Below are 24,201 nucleotides of genomic sequence, written 5' to 3'. Positions count from 1 at the left end.
GTGGTTCATCAGGCACCAGAGTGACATGGAGGAGAGAGGAAAGTCCTAAAAAGACTCTACTGAAGCCACACTGCTGGTCTTCAATCAGTGAGAGAGAAGGTCTTGATTATGGGTTTGCCTGGCTTACCAGATAGGTTATCAGCATGTTAGCAGAAGCACTGATTGTTCCATCACAGCTTTAAGGCTTCAGAATGTGATCACCATTTGGGTTTGGGAGGAAGGGGCAGAGAGACAACTAGACAACTATTTGCAATTTGAATTTGGGCAGAAACAGAAAGGCAAACAAAATGTTGCAAGCAAGTTTGCGTAAAACGAATAACAATCTCAAGAGGCTGAAATTTCCAGCATGGAAGGGGGTGGTGTGGTGAATCAGGGGTTGTTATATATATTTGGCTGTAATATGTAGTTAGTTTACCCCACACACAGAGAGAGCACTATGGATTTAGCTGAACTGGAGGCAACTGGAAGTATCTACCCAGTTGTAATCTGATGAAGGATTAGTGGTTGTGCTACCTGCTTTTCAGAGTCAGCTTGCATCTAATAATGCATATTTGTAAACAAAAAGATATTATAAAGACAAAGATTACAAATAAACAGATATTATTTGCATTTGTATCTTACACTTCATCGGTTGAGCTGAGGGTGGCATACAGAAATTTAGGTTACTGACAACAATCCTGTGATGTAGGTTAGTGTGTGGCTTTCATGCAGTGAACTGCATGGCTGAACACTCATTTGTTTGGCCAAACTTTAATACTCTAACCCCTACACTACACATTACAACACGCACTTAACACAAGGAAACTAAACCCTGTAGAATTGCTTCTGGGCATCTCACTGCCCAGGAGGGAGGGGGACATGTTATCTATATAGCTATCATATGTACATTGTGATTTAAACAAAGCCTAAAAAAAAAAAAGCCACAGTAATTAAGCAATCAACACTTTGGTTGCTAAACAAAATCATATTAAAAAGGTGAGGGGGAAAGAAATAACTTTAATATATACAAATAGATAATAGACTTTGAAAAATGGTACACAGATTACATGTCATAAATTTTTGGGCATAAGATTTTTTTTGTTTATCTAGAATGTATTTTCAGCTTGATTGGGAGGAAACATTATTGAGGGAATTTGAAACATTTTAAAACAGCAACAGCAGTCATTAAGAATTCATTTTCAACAGGAAATCTGGGGAAAAATTAAAATTAATGAGGAGGATAAGGGAAAGGAGGGGGAAACTTTGAAGATGACAGATTTTTGCTACTGAAGGCACCCACTTGATGTTAATCAGAGGCAGGTCACATATAAGTACTAGCCCTTGTCCTGTTGTTATGGTCTGGAGGCTGAAATCAGTGTTGCATTTCAGTCCCTTTGTGCTAGTGTGCAGCAACCACAGAGAAGGGAGAAATGAAAGTTGGATACAAAGAGAGAGAAGATTCTGGTTGCAATCAGCCTAACTGCCTGATTGTCTCTGCTGGTTTAGATTGGGAATATCAGTTGCTATTCCAGTTAAACACCATAAATGATAACAGAGCAACAATGTAGCAAAAATGTGCTGTGTTGCAGAGAGCCATATGATATGGACTCATAGAAATTGCCCATCTAGCCTAATCATGTCAAATATTGCTTCCCCACCCCCACAACTGGTCTAACTTCTTGCTTTCTTTGCTTTATTCAAATTCAGCTTGCTTCTGAATGCATATATTTAGATTCTTACTCCAAGGTTGCAACCTTAGGTCAGTAATAACTTGCCAGTTTAGCCTTTGCCATGGATACAGCCATTATGTATTCGCAAAGGGGATTATATGTGGAACCACGTATTCTGCTAATCATGCAAGAGCACACTGCCTAAGGAGCCTTAAAGAGCCTGAAGTGGAAGCAACTCTAGACTTCAGTCCTGTAGAACAGCTCTGTACTAAGGCTATTTTGAGCCACCATGAGACATCTGGCTCAGGTGGTAGGTTGGGAGAGGTGTGGATTGAGCCCACCATCCACTTCCTGGTGCTGCTGCCCTGCTGCCAGCCCACCAGCTAGCCATGGAAGATGGCAGCTGAAGCAAATACTGTTGAATCTGTAGTGGCTATTGGTGCTCCTATAGTTCTCTCCGGTACACAAGTCCACACATCCACACTCTCTGACTATGGACAGTATTTGCCACTATTGCAGCAAAGCAGTGTAAGACCAAGTGCCTACACCCACAGTGTCTCTTCTGAGGAAGGACTCCTTCTTTAGAGCACAGCACTGAGGAGTGAGATGACCCTAGAAATCCTGGGACTGCAGCAAGGACTGTTGCAGGTTGGGGAAAGAGAGTGCTGGACTGTAGTGGAGAAGGCAGGGCTCAGTCTGCCGCACTCAATGCAATATCTTCTGCAAGCCCTGTCTTTACCCTTCTTGGGCACAATGAGTAAGATTGCAAGCAAAAGCATTTTGAATGAACTGGTATACATTCAACAAAATGAGGTATCTGAGAATGATCTTACCATTGGCTTCATTTGAACAAGGCTTACTAAGGCAGAGCTGTAATCCTGTTTCTGTTTGACTGTTTGCCAGGATTCCACCCTGGAACTTTTGAAGGAATAGTATAGAAGAAAGTGTGTCTAAGAATGTTGACCATGCATCTTTCTCAACCCAAAGCAGATGAGATTAATAGCAGGGTTTCCAAGTAGGAGAGCCTAGAGCTTTCAGGCAGACTTCAGCCTTGTGACTCTTTCTTTAGAACTTGGCCATTATTCTAAGTCTTTTCTTCATTTTACTTTAGTTTTTTTGCATTGCATGCTTGCTTGCTACTTCTTGAAGTTGTTTTTGTTGGTTTCTGCTGTTGTGAGATTTAAGAGTCTTAAACGCAAGCATTTCCACACTACATCAAGTGAAGGGTGCTAAGATTTTAAAAACAAACGTTCCTGTGCATTTATTGTCACTTGACGGTGCCAATGTGCCTTCCTTGCTGCAGACACAGGAAAAGTGAATTCCTCTTGCATGCACTTCAGATGTCTTTAGGCATATGGCTATCAGCCATGGTTCATAAAACAGTAGCAAAAGTTGCAGAGGCATAGCAACTTGAGATGGAAAATGCAATTAGATAGTTTAGTCTATCCCCTTGTCAATTCTGTGTGTTTTCCTTAGGAACCAGAGCACAAGACTAAGGGCCAACTTCATCAGTGCTTATACATCAGTTGACTTGGCAGAATTGCTGCAGCCTGTGCCGTCAAAACAGTCCATTAGAAATTAAACTGGCATAGTGGGAATCCTTAACAGGTGTCAGCAAAGTCAGCTCCTGCTGTCTTTCAGAGGAATCCCTGCCACAAGGGAAACTAATGGAGGAGGAAGATGCCTTATGTGCTGGACATTCATCAGACCAGGTTAAGAAAGCAGCAAGGATGTGAATATTGTATTACAGTATCAAAGGTGAATTAAGGTAGTTGGGGACTCTGGTTTAGTTCCCAAAATAGTGGGCCCCTTTCCTCCCAAAAGGTGTAACTAAGGTGTAAGTAAGTCTTCTGGTATTTTGAAGGCTCACTCCCCCCCCCTTTTTTTTTTACAGCATAAGCTTTTGTGGACTACATGAGCATGTGCAGTTTCCTAACTCTCAGCAAAACTCAAGCAAAACATTTTGTTATCCTTGATAAAAGAAACAAATACTCTGAGCGTGTGCAGTTTCACATGTTTAACTCACTTAATTCTTCATTGGTTGTACTAACTTCTGGCCTTGGACCAGCCAGCAATTCTCAGCCTAGCCTACTTCACATGCCTATTTTAGACTTGGTAATCATATCATAAATATCCATTTTTTATCCCTTTAGCCACAATGATGCATCTTTGTACTATAAAGGATCGAGTTTTTCTGCCCTCTCTTCACAAAAAGGGCAGCAACAAGGCTTCAACCAATCTTAATCTGTCCTGGTTATTGCATATTTTAGATGCACAATTCCCACTTGTGTTCAACTGAGCTTATTCCCAGAGGACTGATTCCTTTGGGGAGTTCTCTTAGGCCTGTAGCCACTGGGTGTGAGAGACCTGGGAAAGCAGAGTAACCAACTTTCATTTCTTTTTTTTTTAAAAAAAGACTTCTACAGGGAAGGAGATTATTTCATATCAGCCCACACTGTATAGTGGTATTTGCAGAAAAGGACACAGGGAGTACTTTATCTCAGAGGAACCCACAACAGGAAATGTGCATTGCTAGGGAAGAAAGGAAAGACTAACTACAGATTTTCCAGAATCTAGAAAATGAAACAGAAGCAGGAAAGAAAAGTGCATGAATAGGAAGGGGAGAAACAGCAGTTCTTTAAGACCCAGGAGTTCCAATAGCAACAAGTCACTCATTACTCACAGCTCTGACTTCACTCATTGGCTGAAATACTGGAAAAGTGGGAGTGGCCAAGCTGGCTCTTTTCTCAAAAAGCATTTTAGATGGTTGCCTGCACAATTTGCTTTATAACTTTCCTTCCATTAAAGCTAGAGACTTTTCCTTTTCCTTTTTAAAGAAAGCTCTGAGTCTGCCCCATGGCATGGACCTTCCAACTGCACTATTATAATCTGGCCATGTATCACAGACAAACTGGTTGGTAGCAACCAGCTACACTAAAAGCCAGTTGCTTGACACTTACAGTACTCATCACTTGTGAGTTGGCACCTGCATCTGCACCAGCATCACCAGTCCTAGTTTTCTATGGGGTAGACTTTTTTTTTATGAGAGAGCATTTAAGCACACACCTCTCCCACCCACAGTTTGAAATGGTATGATTGAAGAAAAACTTTAGCTCTGCATTCTTCTGCATTCGTCAGTGTGGGAGGTCAGTGTGCCTTTTGATTTTTCTTGTGGGGGGGCACTGCTTGGGAATAATTCCTTTTAATTATCACCACTGTAAATTTAGTTAGATATAGGTGCCTCAAATTATAGCATCTCAAGAAAGTAGGGCCTTTTAATTTCCACTTAAAAAGTAATCCTGGCAAGAAGGGAAGCAAATCATTCTCGCAAGATAAAAAAAACTAGATTGCAGGAGGAAAAAGCATTGATAAAAGTGCAGTATTCACCTTTCAGAAGGAAAGCTGGCAACTCACAGCTCTGCCAGTGATGTCTGGTGACTTAAACCCTATGCTTCCTCCTGCTACAGTTACACACTCATGGAACAGTATGCTCTACTTCACAAGCCAAGACAGTGAGTAATTTTGCTACTACATTAATAAAGGGGTAGCATGCTAACACCTTGGGGTGGCTGACTAAAGCAGATGTTTTTCTGACATATAAGGGATAAACCGTAACATTTTGATTTTTTTTAATGATTTAACTGGATTTTCTGAAGGGGGGAAATTATAATATTAACAAAAGGTAGTTTGTGTGTCGAAGAAGCTAAAACAGTTCCTAATGGGAGTTGGACAATTGCTTTCATGGCAGCAGAATATATATTTCCCAGTCTGAGATGCTCTAGGTACCTGCATCTGCATTTCCAGGATGCATTTTTGCCTGTATCAGCACAGCTGTAATTTGCACCCACTGCTGTGTTAAAGCCATAAATCATGGCAGATGGCTACTTGCTCTAAGTTACTGTGTGAATTCTCAATGTGCTACCCGGGGCTCTTCCTGTCGTCACCCAGCTTGCAGCCACGCAGCATAATAAATGTACCTCTCCTTGCCTGTCCACAAGGTTTTCCTTGCCTATTTGCTTTCCCGTCTCAGTGATCTTCTAACTGGCTTTTAGAGCTTTCTGTGCAATAGGATCTTTTGCTTGATTGGCTGGAAGTGATGTCATATACAATCTTCTAACAGCATGTTTTCCTTTATTATAATAATTTGTCTTATTTGATAATGATGTGGCAAGAATTTAGTCTTGGGCTTTATGTTACATCCTAATCTGCTCTGTATTCACTGAAGCAGAAATGATAGCGGACAAAGTCATTCAGCTCATCCTGTTGGTTTCAAGAGGAATTGTTGCAAAAAGTGCCTTGCTTGAACAGACCGGTGGTCTATCTAGACTAGCATTCCCCAGTCTGGTGCCTTCCAAAGGGACTACAGCTTCCGTCATCCTTGATCATTCGCCATACTGACTGAAGCTGATGAGAGTTGGATTTCAACAATATCAAGAGGGCACCAGGCTAGGAAAGACGTATTTCAGCCAACATTCAGTGGTGCCCACCAGATGTTCCTGGAAAGCTAACAAGCAATACATGAAAGCAAGACCCTCCTCCTCTTGTTTTTCCCCAACATCTAACTCTCAGGGGATATAATGTATACTTCTTCAGAACAAGGAGGTGCTAAAACCTGGCCTTATTATTCTGATGCAAACGCAGAAGAAGAAAAATGTTGGCCTAAATAATAATTATACAAGATCTTGCTACCCTAATGTGGAAGAAAATGACTAAGGTTAGATAGTAATGGGCAGAAGCAAAATTATCTAATATTAATGCTCCACTCTGGTCATTTGTGTCCTGGCTTTTGGTTTAGGGTCCTCTGCAGCTTTTTGCTTTTGTTCAACATCACATCCTAGTTGGCTTTGCTTCTTAAAATGCAACAGACCATTAAAAATAGACACAAGCCAGACACAGCAGTGGAAGAATTGCCACTGATGTTTGTTGTCATTTTAAAAGAACGTAGAACTGAGAGGGTGGGGAGTCTTGACAGGCAGTGAATGAACAGCAGATTGAGAGGTAGAAATGAAAGAAGAAGCAAAAGAAAGTGGAAGGAAGATTAAAGAGACAATAACAAAGTGCCCAGTGGAAAGAACAGCACAGTGATTCAAATGGAGCTTGGCCATGCAGGCAGACCAGGCAGGCCATTCAGATGATTTCTCCAATGCAGGGAGCAGCACATGAGTTTGTTTGTGCTTCTTCTGGCATACTTGTTCCCCTATGCCTATTCTTTAGCTTCATTAGATGGATCTTGTGAGTACTCAGGGGCATAAGAAGAATGAAGAGGTTGTGACATTGCATGGCATTCTGGGGCACAATCTCAGTGACATAGAGATGCGCTCAGCAAAGAGAAAAGAAAGCACTTGTGTCAACCTTGCAGTGGGGGTTGCAGAAGAAGAAAAGAAGGGGAAATACATACTAAGAGGTACAGGGCATATCATGTTGTCTTTGGAAACAGAATAATGGATGCAAATTAAAGGATATCAGTGGAAACAAATGATTATCCTAAAGCAAGGGATACAGCACATTGCCTCAATAGGCATCGAATGACCACAATAACAACAGTAACACACATTGTAGTGCACCAGAGTGGCATGTGAATTAACCCTGAAGCTCTCGCCAACAAATCTGAAATCCTCTTGTATCAGTGCAATCCTAGCCGCCTGACCTGTGCTGCTTGAGGGAGTTAGGATAAAGTGGAGATTACCTTCTGCCAACAGGGAGGGATTTTCTGCTGCCAGTGGAAAGCCTCGAAGCAGGGCTCTGAAAATGGGAATCTGAGCCCCATGGATCCCCAGAGACACCCACCCAAATGCTTCACTCCATTCTGCTGTTCCCAGCCAGGGGTTAGGAGCTCTGCCCTGTAGTTATCTACAACAACATGCCTGACTTTCCTCTCTCAAGTATAGCACCTACTGGACTACTTAAAGCATGCTACTGAGGAAGAAGAAAATGCAATTATATTTATTTATGTATTTATTTGGTGTACTTATTGTTTCACTCTTCAAAAAAATAATAATGCTGTCAGAGCATCCTACAGTAAAATAATAAAAACCACTGTTAAGACAATAAGACATCACAAAATAAGTCACAGAAGAGCAATAGATTAAAATGTGATAATAAAACCACAATACCACGTCAAATACCTAAAAGCTTCAGGCAATAAAAGGGTTTTCACCTAGCAAATATAATTTTAAGTCAACCTCCCTGGGAAGAGGATTTCAAAGATGGGAGTACCCACCCTGTCTCCACTCATTTCGCTTAGGAAGGCATCTGAACCCCGATCTTAACACTTGGTGAGCAGGAGTGGCTTGAAACATTTTCCTGCCTGAAGTGAAGAAAACTATGTCCTTCCCCTTTTGTGAACTGAAGCCAACTAGACTGATGTTTGACCCTTTGGGGATGGGGCAGCCTCCTCCACTAGACCTGAGGGCAGCAGGTTCACCTAGGGAATTGAGGGCAGGCCATGTAGCACTCACAGCCCTGCCCTCCAGCACATCACCACTGCTGCTCTGCCACTTGAGGTGGCTGCCTGACTCTGCCTAATAGTAGGGCTGGCCCTGCTGGTGAAATTCACTAGTGCTGGAGGGGTTAATGGAAGCTGAGAGGTGGGCATGTGGTGATGAGAAAGTTAAGTTCTGAACAGAGGAACTCAAACTAAGGTACAGGAATTCTATAAGGAAACACATGCATATGTATGGGATCTGTGCCATGGACTTTACCAGACAGAGAAATGAATCAGCTCCAGTCTGCTTCTGAGCACAATTGAACCTACAGCTCTGGCACTCCTGAAAAATAAATGTAGCCTTAAGCACAATGTCTTCCATTCTGCATGTGCAGAAGGTGATTTTCTAAACAGGCCAGTCACCCTGCTGATGACTGCTGGATGATGTACGGTAAATATGCAGACTGATTATTCGGACTGACTGCATTTTTAGACAAATAATGGCAACACACCTGTAACACTGCTGTGTTGGGGTTCGAGGTGTCTTCTTTTGGTGGCGTTTTGAAGCACCCAGCTCCAGAATTACAAATATGTGTCACCGGTTAATGTTATTCTTTCCTCTCCTAAGTGCATTCGCTGCTGTTGGTTTTCCTATGTGTAATAAGATATGTGTCTTTCACTTATTATATATAATGCCTGTGAGGGAGCTGATGAGAAGAGACGCATTCGGTTCTGACAGCTGTCCTTTCTCCCATTTTTTTAAACACATGCAAAAATACAAGGCCCTCCAAATAGCCCTATGTTATACCCATTATCCAGACATACAAAATATAACAATATAGCATATAATGAAAATATAATAGTGAGAAACCCATATAAAAGACTCTTCGGTAATCCTCCTGAGTCTTAGGCCTGTGTCTTAGGAACTCCAATTATGGTTCTTCAATTATATTTAAACAGTTGTCACTACCCAAGAAATGCAGAACACAACTATCTTAGGAAGAGCAAAAAAGCAGTATCTACCCCCCCCCCCCATTTTAGGTCATAAGTCTGGCCATTGCTATTGGAAGCAGCAGCAAGCTATCCTCCAAATTCATTTGCACAATCTCTCCTGCCGGCGCTTGGGTTCAGCATAATATTCTCAAGACTTCTGCATCTCTCAGCTACTCTGTTTCACTGTAGGGCTCATAATCTGCTTAGCTGACTAGGTTTTTTTTTATGATATAGTCCTAGAGGAAAAAGAGAGTGAGAAGAGATAATTGGTTTCCCAGTTCTGTCCTCCTCAAAACTTTTCAAACTGCAGAGTGAAGAGTTTCTTGCTCTCCTCTGTCCACACCAAACAAGAGTAAAAGAAAGTTAAACTTGTATGTGAAACAAGTCAAGAAAGGGCCCCTACATAATGAGGAGGCACTTCCTTTGCTTCTGGTTGGCTAATAGGAGACAATATGATGTTAACACAGGTTCCTTAGGAACTTAACCTGAAGTAAATGTAAAGGTGGAAGAAGAAGAGCTACGTAGGTAGATCTTTTGCTGTTAAAATAATATCCTAGTTCTTCTTTCTACATGATTCGACCACGTTTCATAAACTATAGAGGTAATAGTGCTAATTTTTTAGTGAATGATTTAGATTCCTGAATGGCTAGCCTCTGCAAATTGTTTTGAGCATGGGTTTGTAGAAGCACATAATTTTTTGAGATCTTGCAACTAGTCATTAGAGTCTAAGCTGAGCGTAACAAGGGAACAAATGAACCTCTTATAGCAAAAATCCCTTGAAAACTTTCCCTTTTCCTTGACACATACACTCCTTCAGCCATAAAGAGGGGGGTGGGGCAGCGGGGTGACAGGACACCAAGGTTTTCTAAGGTAGACATCTCAGTTTGCAACTGTATTTTCCGCTTCTCTGTTGCTTCTCCCTGCCATTGTGATGAGGCAGTTCCAAATAGGGAAAATGGGCCTTCAACAGTCCTCTGGCAGAAAGAAAACAGAGCGATGTTGGCTGACGCTTAGGCTTTGACGGCTGTTCAGTCTACAAACCTTACCCAGAGAAGTCTTTTTGTTTCCTTATGGCAATTTCCTCCCCTCAAAATGGATAAGCAGCACCTTCGCCACACATGCTTGCTTGACACCGAGTTGCTGTGGTGCATGTATGTGTGTTTGATGTCCCCCTCGCTACATCACTATTTGGAATAAAGGAATAAATATAGACTGCTGCCTCTTCTCTGTGTGGGTGGAGGTCAGCTTGGGAGTAGGAGCATTCTGGTGCATTTTTTTTTGTACCAGAAAATATTGTTTCTGTTTCTGTTTCTCATTTGGACTGAGCAAGGTGCACAGTACTGCCTGTCCAAGCCAATGGCGCATGCTTGGAAATCATTCTTGTTAAAGCGATCACATTCTCCTTGAAGTGATTACAGGCACTGCCTAATATTTAGCACATACCGTTTCCTACATGACATTCCCCACTTTAGCTGAGCCCTCATTATTCTTCCCTCCTCCCAGCAATTCCTTTTCCCTGCCACAACACCTTGATAGCTATCTTGTTCTATGCATGTAATATTTTTTTTAGGGTCAAAGAAATGGTGGTTCTGGTCCTGGAGGCACCGTGCATGCCCTGTGTGTACAGGTGAGAGCTTCTGGAGCGTAGCCATTAGGTCCAAAGGCCTGAATGATTTGACGTGTCTGGGATCTAATGCTGCCCAGCTGACTGAATGTATGTCTGGAAGCCTTGGGCAAAAGCCACTTGACCCCTTTGTACCTCAATCAATCCAGCTGGAAAATTGGGTAAAAAGCAGAAACCTTGCTGAAAACTGATGCCATATGTCAGCTGAGTTCTCCTAGGGAAATGCGCAAATGGCAAAAGAGAGAGGGAGAGAGGTGGGTACATGACATTCAAGGCTTATGTGTCATGAGATAGATTTGGATGAGGTCTCCCTTGGGCTCAGTGCCTAGGAACACAGAAATATTGCTGCTCCCATCATTCCCTTGAGAGATCTGGGAGGCTTTGTGGCATAATACAGCAGCTATATCTCCTGGGGAAACGGGGTTTTGTTGGCGTCACATCCACTACGACATTCTGGTGTGTCCCAGCTGTGAGAAGCTTTGTTCTTGTCATGTTCTTTAAGGTCTGTGCAGTGATTCTGAGAGTCACGCTGAGATACACTCAGTCAGACCTTCTGCCAAAGGCATGTGGAGAGAAAAAGCCCAAGTTGCGGAATAATACACAGGATGTCAAAAAAAAATATAAAAATGTCTGTTTGAATTAATGTATGAAAAAGATGAGGCCAGTCTCTGCATAGCTTCCCCAGTGCTATCCTATGCTGGCATCTCCCAGCTGGTGGTTCCTTTTCATATTAATCTGCCAGAGACTCGGGGCTCATCCACACTTCTCTTGATTTCTAGCCATGGGTCCAAGAGAATAACATGTTTACTGCTGAATCAGAACAAACATCAATCTGCTTTTCTTTGGACTGGCATGACTACAAGTCATGGGACAAACAGAAGAAATCATTGGGGGGGGGGGATGGGAGTGTGGATGAGTCCTCTGTTCCAAACTCCAGATATAACTTGCCCTCCCTGATTTTGCCCTCCATTATTTCTTATTATGAAGCATGCAGATGCTGCTCTGTCAGCACACTTGTGTCTTGGACGGTGTGATCTTACTGGGAAACTGACACAGGAATTCTTTGGATTTGCTTGAGCTATAGTGGCACAAGGAATGACTTGCACCCTGGCAAGCTGGGATGATACGACCAATGCATATTAGTCCTGGCTCTGCAATGATGAAACTCAAGAAAAGTCCATACCAAGTTGCACAAAAGTATGGGAAGTGACATTTCTGTGTTAGAATCATGAATAGACCTGGAGGAAACATCAGTACCAAAATACCAATGACTCAACTGTAAAACTTATTTTAAGACTGAGTATCAATGCCAGAAGGGAAAAGTTAGCCCCTCTTTCTGTGAGTTTTCCATTGGATTTTAGGAGCGGCTGCTTATGTGCACCAGTTCATACAATCAATCTATAAGATTCAAACTGGTCCAACAAGCATCTATATCTTATATAAGAACAGATTTTGTTTGCATTAAAAACAACAATGCTATTGCCACTTTTTACAGTGGAAAATGTATTCTCTCCCCCCCCCCCTTCATTGCACCATCGTCTCCTCTGCAGTGGTATTCTGCAATCGGATGTGTCAATGTAGCTGAGTCTTTCAGATATTTCTAGTCCTTAAATGGACACTGAAGTATGAATGCAAGCAAACACACTTGGCTGTCACCTTGCTGTAACTAAAGTAGGCTGTTTCCAGTCCTCGATAATGGGACAGACTCATATATCACAGGCCTGTCCTATGTCCTTGGATTTAAATTAGGAATGACACTTCCCTTAACATGAATGATGTACCCAATATGAAGACAACCCATGACACTGAAAATACAATGAGAATAAGTAAGCCATCATTTGCAATGTTATGAAATATATTTATGTGGTCATACAAAATGAAGATTCATGGAATGTTATAGAGTGATATCCAATATTAGTCTTACTCAGGTAGACCTATGAAAATACATGGACTTGACTAACTTAAGTACATTGAAATAAAAAAAAAATTGCACAGTAGCACCTTAGAGACCAACTAAGTTTGTTCTGGGTATAAGCTTTTGTGTGCATGCACACTTCTTCTGATACAGGTACGAAAGCTTATACCCAGAACAAACTTAGCTGGTCTCTAAGGTGCTACTGGACAATTTTTTTTCCCTTCGGCTGTGTCAGACCAACATGGCTATCTACCTGAATTAAGTACATTGGTTTCAGTAGGTCTCCTCCAAGTGTGCCTTAGATGGGTATTTGGGTATTGCCCACAGAATTTTAAAATAAGCATTCTTCTTTTTATATCGTAAACATGCCAAATGTGAAATTTAGCACAAACACTGAGTACAGTGCAATTGATGGGATAGAAAGAACTGTGGGAAACTGAGGTGTTTCTGGCTGTTGAGTAGAGGTCACAGTTTCTAGCAATTCCCCCCCTCCCCCGGGCACATTATCTGCCTTGTTTAGAGGATTATGCCATGCCCATAGGTTGATAGAACTAATCTGAAAGGTTTTTTTAAAACCACATATTTTGGCGTTCAAGAATTCAAAAAAACTTTTAAGAAAGCAACAAAGCAATGAGCTTTGGTTTGCACTAGCCCCATTCCCTTTGCATCACAAACGGCCTTCTTTCCAGTGTTGTGCCAGAGGGTTTGTATAAAGGATGCTGCTATGTACACCACGGAAAAAGCATTAATCATCAGCCAAGGTCAGCAAGACAAGAACACAGAGTAGTAAAGTATGCATATATTGAACAAGTACTGTACTGTATCTGTCTTTTTTAAGGGTCCATCAAGCTCTGTTACCTTGTGGGTTCGCCACCTGCTTCAGAGCCTATTGAATTTTTTGAGATTTTTTTGAGCTTAGAGGCAGGTGTTTTTGTCCCTTGGTTAATGTTCTCTATATGCTGGCAAACTGCCAGATTACCTAATTATGGACCAGCACATGTGCTGTTGCTGGCCAACAAACTGCATACATATGTCAAAGGTGGTGTGCCCATGTTGTTTAGACAGCCATCTTTTGTCTTCCAGCAGCCATGCTTCGTTGCATCTCAGCAAAGGCCTAGCACAGATAAAGGTGTCTAGTGCTGGGGAAGGTTGTGGGGGGGGGGAACCCTGGTAAATCACAAGCTGACATCATCTCAAGCCAACTGCAGAAATCCCCCAAGGAGAGCACAGGCATTGGAGGTGTTGGTTGTAAGTGCCATCGTTAACACTTGCTGCAGAGGGAAGGCTTCTCAGGACTGGTGACCCCGGAGAAGTCACCCTTCTGGAAGCCAGGCAGGACTGCAGCTAGCGTTATTAATCCAATAAGACAGCTCCTGCCAATTAGATATAGGAGGGTTATTTATCTCAGGGGCTCATAAAGAGGTTGATTAGGACATATAGTCTTTTTTTACCTGCCTTGTAGACCTTTATTTATGCTCAAGACAGAGAAATACACAGATTTTCATTCAAAACCAAAACACTTTTCTTTAATAATTGCATTGTTGTCATATTTGTGTGCTTCAATAGCTGCCAGTTACATCAGCTCACAAGATCATTTGATCTTCATATTTAACAGGCGTACAGCTGACTGTATCTTAAAAATGCAGTTGTGGTGCACTGAAGTGTATGTGGCTGCAATGGTTGCAAAATAAGAAAAAAAATCATATTTTAAGAAGAAGAAGAAAAGCTTTTACAGAATCATAACATGTGAGTCATAGAATTGTGAAGTTGGAAGGGATCCCAAGGGTCATCAATTCCAACCCCCTGTAATGTAGGAATCTCAACACGCGGTTCCCCATCAAATTTGAAACCATACTGGAATTTTGACCTGTCATACATCTATTAAAAATACGCAGGGACTGTTTGGAGGGTGGCAAAACTAACTGAAATCAAATCAGCACAAGTCAAGTATTACTACAAGATGAGTAACATCCACCCACCCAGGCAGCATCTCACTTGTGTTTGTTCAGGTCCATTTTTCAGTGTCAACACCACAAGTTCACCTATTGGCTGGGTCAACAGGTACAGGCTGATATAGAGTCTAGTAGTGATCACATGGATTGGAAATGCATCAAAACACATGCAACATAGCTCCAAAATGTTTATTTACAATAGTACAGGCATTCATTCAAGGGCACTTCCCACTGGCTCATTACTTGTAGCTTATGCTTCTTTCATCCAGGCTTCATCATGGAAATGAAGTGACTTGGGTCTCAGTGCATCAAAATAGTCCCTCATTGGCAAGTTGTTGTTGTTGTTTAGTCGTTTAGTTGTGTCCGACTCTTCGTGACCCCATGGACCAGAGCACCCCAGGCACTCCTGTCTTCCACTGCCTCCTGCAGTTTGGTCAAACTCATGTTGGTAGCTTCAAGAACACTGTCCAACCATCTCGTCCTCTATCGTCCCCTTCTCCTTGTGCCCTCAATCTTTCCCAACATCAGAGTCTTTGCCAGGGAGTCTTCTCTTCTCATGAGGTGGCCAAAGTATTGGAGCCTCAGCTTCAGTATCCGTCTTTCCAGTGAGCACTCAGGGCTGGTTTCCTTAAGAATGGATAATAATCAAGTCCAAAGTTGATGGTTGGTAGAAGTAGAGCACCATTGTCCTCTGCAACATTAACTTTCTGCAGTTACACAACATACAAGCAAATTTCACATGTAGATCATGATCAACATCAACAGCAATAGCAGTTGGGTAGGGAGTGTCATATACAAAGAAAGGCTGCCTTTTTGAATGTTGAAATTATGACACTTTAGAATTCTTTGCCCTTAAAAAAGGTTCCCATTTGCTGTCAAACAATATAAGTTATTCACTGCAACATGCACACATAATCTGCATTACACAAGTGAAAAAAGCAGCCTATGTGTTCCATAACATCAATAATGTAAAATACTTCATGCTGAAGGTTGGAACTGTTTATTAATGTGGTTTATTAGAGAGAGAAAATGTCATGACCCATGATCCAGACACCATGCACTGTCTGGTAGACTCAGAGAATGATAAGGCTCCAGCTTTGTCTTTGGGGGAAGAACTGCTAGGACCATCTTCAGAACGCTCCTAAGTAAAGGACACAGTCTTGCCACCCTCCTCTGTTTCAAAGGAGGAGTCTCCCACGGTACCCTTAACTCTCCAGCCCACAGGAGCCAAAGACTGCAGAACAAGGCAAAGGTGAACCAGTTGTTCTGGGGAGGTGGGATTTACTGCATTATAGCCCTTCTAATAATCGGGACACGGGTGGCGCTGTGGGTAAAACCTCAGTGCCTAGGACTTGCCAATCGCATGGTCGGCGGTTTGAATCCCCGCAGCAGGGTGCGCTCCCGTCGTTCGGTCCCAGCGCCTGCCAACCTAGCAGTTTGAAAGCACCCCTGCGTGCAAGTAGATAAATAGGGACCGCTTACCAGCGGGAAGGTAAACGGGTTCCGTGTGCTGCGCTGGCTCGCCAGATGCAGCTTGTCACTCTGGCCACGTGACCCGGAAGTGTCTGCGGACAGCGCTGGCTCCCAGCCTCTTAAGCGAGATGGGCGCGCAACCCTAGAGTCTGGCAAGACTGGCCCGTACGGGCAGGGGTACCTTTACCTTTATAGCCCTGCTAATGTACACAAGACTTTGTTTGGAGCTAGGCACTGAGGAGACAATGACTCACAATGCTGGCATAATAGGACTGTTAGATCTCGTCAAGGTTGTACAAATGATCTGCATGCCTTGAACTCTGGATGGCACACTACGGGCTTCCCCTTTGAACACATGCTCATAGAACATGACACACACGACCTCCCATTAAAAATAAACAAATAAATAAAACAAAACTTGATCATATTCATTATTTGGAGGGCCTGAACAAAGAGCTTTTCAGAACTAATACATGTACAAAAAGTAAAAGCACACCTGGCAGTAATGGTGGACCAGAACAAATTGGCTCAGGTGCAATCAGGTGAACTAAAAGAGAGGAGCATGCCTTCTAAGAGCATTACAACCCACATCAAAACCAGAAGAGTAAAAGTGCAAAGAAGCATCCACACCTGAGCCAATGGATGGATGCCTTGTGAAAGAAAGATGGAAAGAATGACAGGAAGAAACCATGGGGGGAATTCTCTAAAAGGGTTCATCTGGAAACACCCTTGGATACAAGACTGAATCCAGCAAGCCTATAGGCACTCTAGCTTAGTGCCCACAATGAGTGTATACATTGTGGGACAGCTTACCTGCATAGACACACCTACCTGTGTGTATGCCTGATGCCCATGATCCTTCCATCTTAAAAATGGATGAAGAAATAATATAATTTGGGACTTTGTGTGTGTATGTCTGTGTGCAAATATATCTTGTTGCATTGGAGGCAGGGGGATGTGCAGGCTCACTGTGTGTGAAGAGCTGACAGCTCTAAAATGTGTGAGCTAGCCCTTAGGCATCTATACTTCAGCTAGAGAGGTCCCATTACATCCCACTTGTACTTATAATGAAACATTCTACTTAGAAATCTTTCTCTCACTTTGTGATCCCTGTACCTGCTTTGGGGGCTGTTTGTACCTTGATAAGAAATGAAAAAAGCTAAAGGGGGGAAAGCCATGGGGTTTCCCCTCCATATCTCATATTCACACATTTCACTTGGCCTATTCATCTGATCTTGTTCCTTTCAAGCTCACCATCAAATTCTGAGATGCTGTAGAAGGGAAATGAGGAGAGAGTGGCATTGAGGAGACATGGGGAAGAGTTGGAATTACTCTATCGTTTGACCTTTGCTTTGCTTTGCTGCCTTCTGACAAGGAAATAAGGCTGCCTTTGAAGAGACTGGCATTGTTCAACATATTTCCCCAAGCTTATGGAACACATGCATGATGGATAACTCTACTTGACAATGCTTTGCCCCTTCTGCAACCCTCCTACATTGCTGCTATGTTCTAGACAGTAACATTATTATACATTTTGCAATTATGCTGGGGAATGGAGGAACAGCAAGCTCATTGCCTTGGACAGAAACATCCAACACAGGCTTCTTTTTTTGAGGAGCAGATGACAGAGAGTATATGGAGAATGAGCATCCTTGGTCATGCTTACACAAAACAGTTGCATTTGTTTAACAAGGATGAATCCGTAACACGATGTAGCTCCTATTAGGTATGAATCAGTCTATTTCTGGTCTGTGTTGATTTCAAACATGTTCAGACATCCTAAGTCAATTCAGTCCCATTTCTTCATTAATCTGCATTTATTTATTTAAAAGTCTGCATGAAATATGCACCTTTAACATAACAAAACTCATGTTTAAATACATGGTTTTTTTTATCTCAATCTAATTGCATTTCTAAATGTATTTTATCCTAATATACATCTTAAAACATGTTTCGATACATTTTTGTACCACAAAATTCAGATAAGTATGAAATCTGAAGGATAATTACACTCCAATCCACATGTTAGTCTGGGATGTGATCTGGTCAGTTTGCACTGAAATCCACAGAAATCTGTTTACTTGATGTATCCTAGAATGTGTACTGTTTACATTCAGCAGACAAGAAGCAGCAGCACTGAATTTATTAGGTGCTTTCCTAAATAGAAAGAGAAATAGTAATATGTTTTATTCATGGTAAAATATTATGTCCATTTTTGGGTACACACAGGCTTGCAATATCATGGAAAAAGCAGTATGTGAACCAGAAGGGCACATATAGGTATTTCTTATCATTATTAATTTTTAAATGTTTCTTTTTCCTTGTTTAAACTCTTTTATTCCTTGTTTTTTGTAACTGTTTGAATAATTTTATGCTCTTTTGATTTATGGTTATACAATAAGGCATATTACTGGAACTACCACTGAAATACATATTTCCTAAGATACATGAAATTGCAGTAATTAATGAGACTGTGGAGTAACTATCCATAGTCCAGGACAGTTAAATTTATTCCCCTTCCTTCTCCTTTCCCTCCCTGGCATCCCTTCCTTTGGGTAAACCTGTTTCATTTGATAGTGAATATTTTATGCAGCACTGAGCATTTTCCAAACTGTGGTGTCCTAGTTTTTCTATCTCCAGCCCCAAAGCAATGTTTTACATTATGATGCTTTCTTGGGCGAGGGAGAATAGTCTTGAGTTTTGCAAAACTGCAAGAAACAAAAGCAGCACCACTCTCTAGGGTTGGGCAGGGAGTCCTGTCTCATTCCTCCTCTCACTTCCATATTCCTTGACAGAAAGAAAGCTGATGCTGTGCTGCGAGTGACAGGCATAAAATGGGCAAAGATGGTGTTTATTGGACCAAACTTCCACATGTAAAATGTTCACAAAAACTTCCATTCCATATTGGATTTACTTTTTTACATTTATAGCCCACCGGTCATGTAACCCATGGTGGTTCTCAGTCAGGCACTAGTATAGGGCACCAACCAGACCATAATACATAAGGATTCCCCCAACTTGGCAATCACTACCAGTTTAGTGTGCTTGCCAGTATACTTTAACCTAGAGAAGCTAGACTGGCTCCCTCCTTGTTGTTCTTCCACTGGCAGGTGAAGTCTTCATTTCTTGCAGGCTTTTAGGGACTTACTGCTATTAAGAAAAGGATTCTTAATACTGTGCTGTACTGGTTTTTTATTATCATCATCATCATCTGCATATTAATGTTTTATATGGTTTTAATTCCATAGATAGTTTTGACAATAAACTTTTACACATTTTTAGCTATGTGTGATTTATCTCTATTTCTTTTAATTTTTGTGAGCTGCCTTAAATCCCAGTTTGGGGAATAAGGTGAGATGATGGTGATGGTGATGGTGATGGTGATGTGATTTGCTCATACGCTTCATGGTATATTTATTTGGTGCAAATTAAATGTTGTTATTTCTCTGTTTGACAGAGCTGGCCTTTGTCAAGGATTCTATGCTCTTTCTCCACTCAGTTTCCATACACATTTCAATGTATTTCCACATTATTCTTATTTTACCTTAATAACTATATCACTCTATTGTAGTGTTCTGCTTGTCTGCTTGTCACACTTACCAACAAGGGACCCCAGTGCAATGACACAGAAAAAGATCAGATGTTTCCAACCAAGTATTTCATGTAGAATAAGTCTCCCCATGCTTTAGCTATTGTTATTTCCTGACGAGAAAATATAAGATCCTCATATTTTACCTCCTATTGCTACTGATACCACACCACTCTTCTTGCTTCACTATCATAGTGTAGCTAATGAGTGAGTTGTGGGAGGGAAGCAAATAAAGGCTAGAGAAATGCTGTCCGTAGGGGAGGGAGTGTAACAAATGTGGGGGGACAAAGCAAGGGCCCCATTTAAGATCACCATTCACCACCTCCAAAAGTTGTTGTTAGGAAAGCTTTCTTAGCCAGTTTCACATTGAGGACTTCACTTGCCTCTCAACACATGTTTCTTGACTCTGCTAGAGGTCAAAACATGAAGTTTCCTTCATGGATTGGACTGGTCATTTCCTTTGATAACAGTTTCCTAGACATAACTAGTTTTAGTTCTTCTTCAACGAGGACTTAGTTTGCAATCCCATGCAGCTGAGAGTAAGGCCCATTGAGACTTAACATCTGACTAAACATGCCTAGGATTGTGCTGTTGTGTGGATTTTACTATAAAATCAAAATCCACTTGCAAGGCACCTTGACACTTAAAGGGATGCAAGAAGTGATATATGTTTATAATGTAGCCCAGCCGTCTCCAACCTAGTGTCCTGCACATGTTCAGGACTGCAACTCTCATCAGCCCTAGTCAGCATTGTGCAGGTCAGCACTGGTGGGAGTTTTGATTCACAACATCTGAAGGGCACCAGGTTGGGAAAGGCTGGTGAATCCATACACTGAGTGAGATTTCATCTTCATCCTTGTGTTCATTGAAATCTAGTTTCTGATTCAGGAATAGGACTTTTTATGAAATAAGGTACCCCTGCCCGTACGGGCCAGTCTTGCCAGACTCTAGGGTTGTGCGCTCATCTCACTCTATAGGCCGGGAGCCAGTGCTGTCCGGAGACACTTCCGGGTCACGTGGCCAGCGTGACATCGCTGCTCTGGCAAGCCAGGGCAGCACACGGAACACCGTTTACCTTCCCGCTAGAAAGCGGTCCCTATTTATCTACTTGCACCCGAAGGTGCTTTCGAACTGCTAGGTTGGCAGGTGCTGGGACCGAACGACAGGAGCGCACCCCGCCGCAGGGATTCGAACCGCCGACCTTTCGATCGGCAAGTCCTAGGTGCTGAGGCTTTAACCCACAGCGCCACCTGCGTCCCCTTTTATGAAATAGTGGTATATAAATATTTTTCATAAATAAACAATGTGCCCAGGGCAAACTTCCATGAAGGAGGACGTGAGTTTCAGATAGGCATGAAGTTCATAATTTCTCATTTGCAAAACCAAGCACTGCCTGATCTCACCCTGATTTAACAAATGAAGAAGAAGATTTTCAGCTTGTGTTCCACATGTGATACTGTCTGGAAAAGCTCCCCTGACTTATCTTTGACTTCTGTTTCCTTCTAGAGAGGCTTCAGTGTGTTCATCTATATTAGCTATAGCAGCTTTGGGAATACACCCTTTCCCTTTATTTGTAGAACGAGCTTTTACAGTAACTGCAAAATAGCAGCATAGAAAGTGAGCTTGTGCTTATTATGAATTATGAGTGCAGCTCTAAATCCTCTGCAGCATTTACATTACTGCCCTTTGGGGGGAAATGCAGCAGGGTGTGCACTGATCAGCAATCATGCACAGTGACGTGCATGTAGCATAGATTGCAGGTAATGGCTTCTCTCTTCTAAAGGTCTTTTTGGGTATAGGTACAAGAGCAGGAGAAAGGCCAGCAATGTCATTAACAATGGTTTTAGCATATGATTTTTAAGTCTTTCTCCTGGTGGAGCGAGAGGGCGGAGGAAAGCCCCTCTAAACTGCTGTTGCAATGGGAGGGGAAAGCTGTTGCAGTTCCCTATGGAACGTGCTTCACCTCCAAAACGTTACAAAACAGCAGTTCAGTGGAGGACACAGTAGCACTTAAGGAAACTGCGGCTGAAGCAAGGCAACCCATTTAATCCACTTACTGAGGTGCTCCCTGTTCTCCACTTGAAGAAGAAACGATGCATGCGTCAAGCAAAAGAAAGCCAGCATAATTCAGAGTCTTTTATGAACTAGGCAAAGCAAGTCAGCACAACTTCTTGTACTGCTGCTGTACAAAGCTGCTACTTCTTGTACACTCTGGCTAGATCAAGACACATCAAAGAAGCTTTCCATTTCAATGAGTTGTAAACTTTGTATGAGAAACCGGGTTGGCAAAAACAGAACTCCACAGCGCCATCTGGTGTCACAGTGTTATAATGTATATGCAACACATATAAAGCACTTTTTCTTTGCCCATATAGCCGAGTCCACTTTCTGAGGCCATTTATATTGCACTGAAGTCAACGGGATTTTAGTAGCCAAACTATGAGGATGATTTTTAGCCAAAAGCTTTATATCTCTTGTGTGGTTTCTCCTTTTGAGCTAGACTAGCTTCTCCCAACAGCTTTTTCAGTTGGCATTTATCCTGATTTGCTTGCATCAAGCTTACACGGCGGTTAGACTATGCTCTGCTGGGCCTTCATTCTGATTTTTTTACATTGTGGTTATATGGCAAGGAACATTAATTCTGCATTCATCTTCATTTGCAGTGTGTTTACATATCTTCCCATTATACTTTGGTTCTTCCCATACTTTTCAGTGTATTTCCTTGTCACTTTCCAAACTGCAAGAAGTAGTTTTTTAAAAAAAAAATGGATGTATTGCCCTTAAATCCACTTTAACTGTGCAAACCTATGGGTGGAATTCAAGATGAGGAGATTGTTCTGTCAGCACAAGCATCTCTGCTTACCTGATGAAGCAATCTCTCTCCCTCCACCCCCCACCCCGTGCAATGTTCTAGGGCTTCTTCTAACCTGTTCTTAAGGCCAAAAAGCAAGCAAAAATATGCCCCCTTTCATGAAATGTTGCTGTTTGCTGGTGACTCAAATTTGACTCAACGCTTTTGGATAAAAATAATAATTATGGGGTCAAATTCCATGTTACATAATCGCAAGCCTGTCATTTTTGACTTGGCATCCTTTGTCAGAAACCAGAGAACTAGTCTAGATGGTCCCAAGAACTTGCAAGTCTCCAATGGGAGTGTTTTCTTTTTCCTTTGAGCAATAGACCCCCATGTGCTATTGCAAACTTTATTTGAAATTCCCATATTGTTCAAGAAACAGATTTCCAAAGTCCTGGTGGGCTTGTGATGCTAATCATGATTGTAGACTCTGCATATAAATAAACCGAATAACTTTTAATAAATGTGCAAATCTCCTGTTGCTCTTAGGCTCATAGGGTTTACAGTGCGCCCTTTCGTGAAAAGTTTGTTGGGCCCCAGAATATAGATTTCAGGTTACTTCCTGGTCATAAAATAAAATATTTGAAAAAGAAGTATCCACTATTACTGTCTTAACTTTTCCACCACAATCTCAGCTTCTCTGTTTCTCGTGATCACCTCCAGAGCCCAGGATACAGTGTATTACAGATTGTGCACCACCAGCAGCCATGTCCTCATTTAGGAATACAATGCATATTGATTCCTGGTGATGCTTTTAGTTTCCTGCTTGTCTGTGAGCATTAAAGTCAATTTCCAGTTTTACTATTTACTGTCATGGCTCTTAAGATGCATGCCGGTAGATATGTGTTCAATGTAATTTGAGAATTGTTAGGGGCATGTCTATTTCTGTGTTAAGACATTTCTAAGGTTTTCTAAATGTATCTCTTAGCTCTCAACATTCTCAGGCAACAAGTGACACATTTCTGTCTCCATGGACCTTAAGGCCCAGGTTGGTGGAAAATAAATTGGGGGATGGCCTGCAGAAGCTGTATGATGATGACGACACCCTTATTTATCCATTGCCTTATATAACAAGGATCTCAAGGCGACTTGCTAATATAACTAAAATACTAAATGCATTCAATAAAAAATCAGGTAAAAGTTGCCATATTATCCAAAGATTAACATGTTCACACAATACAATAGTATGATCCACCATTAAAATCAAACAACAAAGCTGTACAGTGGCAAGTAAGAAAACTTCAACAGTGAAATGCCTGAGGATAAAGATTTGGCCGGGTGCCAAAATATAACATTGCTGACTCCAGGTGAGCTTCGCTGGGGAGAACATACCATAGAGGATAAGGGACTACTGGAAAGATATTAACCTTATGGACTCTGATCAATAGGTGGAGTAGCTACATCTCTACTGAACCATAAAACTGGCCCAGTATTGCCAACCGGAGCCATTTTATCACAGTCCTGTAATATTTAATGATTGCCCTGCAGCCCATCATCTCCTGGAATCATAAAGAGTGAAAGCTTTCCTTTCCCACTAAAAAAAACCCCTACTAATTATGTTTCCACTAGCCCTATAGAGACCATCTAGGAAATGTGTTTGGGGTTTCTGTTAATAGTTTCTTGCTACAGGGGAAGAAAGCCAAATGTATTATTTGTGGGCATTTTTTCCTTCTTTCTCTTTTTAAGGAATATCGGTAAGCTTGGGCCAGAATACTCGTTTCGGGGCAT

At 41.8% G+C, this 24,201-nt stretch overlaps 1 protein-coding gene across 15 annotated transcripts in view; it reads left to right on the top strand.

Moving 5' to 3' along the window:
* The window catches only part of BRSK2 (BR serine/threonine kinase 2), a 378,849-nt gene that overhangs the window by 220,853 nt on the left and 133,795 nt on the right, over nt 1-24,201 (top strand). The window lies entirely within an intron of this gene.

The sequence above is a fragment of the Podarcis muralis genome, chromosome 1 (assembly GCF_964188315.1).
Source record: "Podarcis muralis chromosome 1, rPodMur119.hap1.1, whole genome shotgun sequence".
Taxonomy (NCBI): domain Eukaryota; kingdom Metazoa; phylum Chordata; class Lepidosauria; order Squamata; family Lacertidae; genus Podarcis; species Podarcis muralis.
Note: the sequence above shows the minus strand (reverse complement) of the source record. Positions and strands in the feature narration are given on the sequence as shown.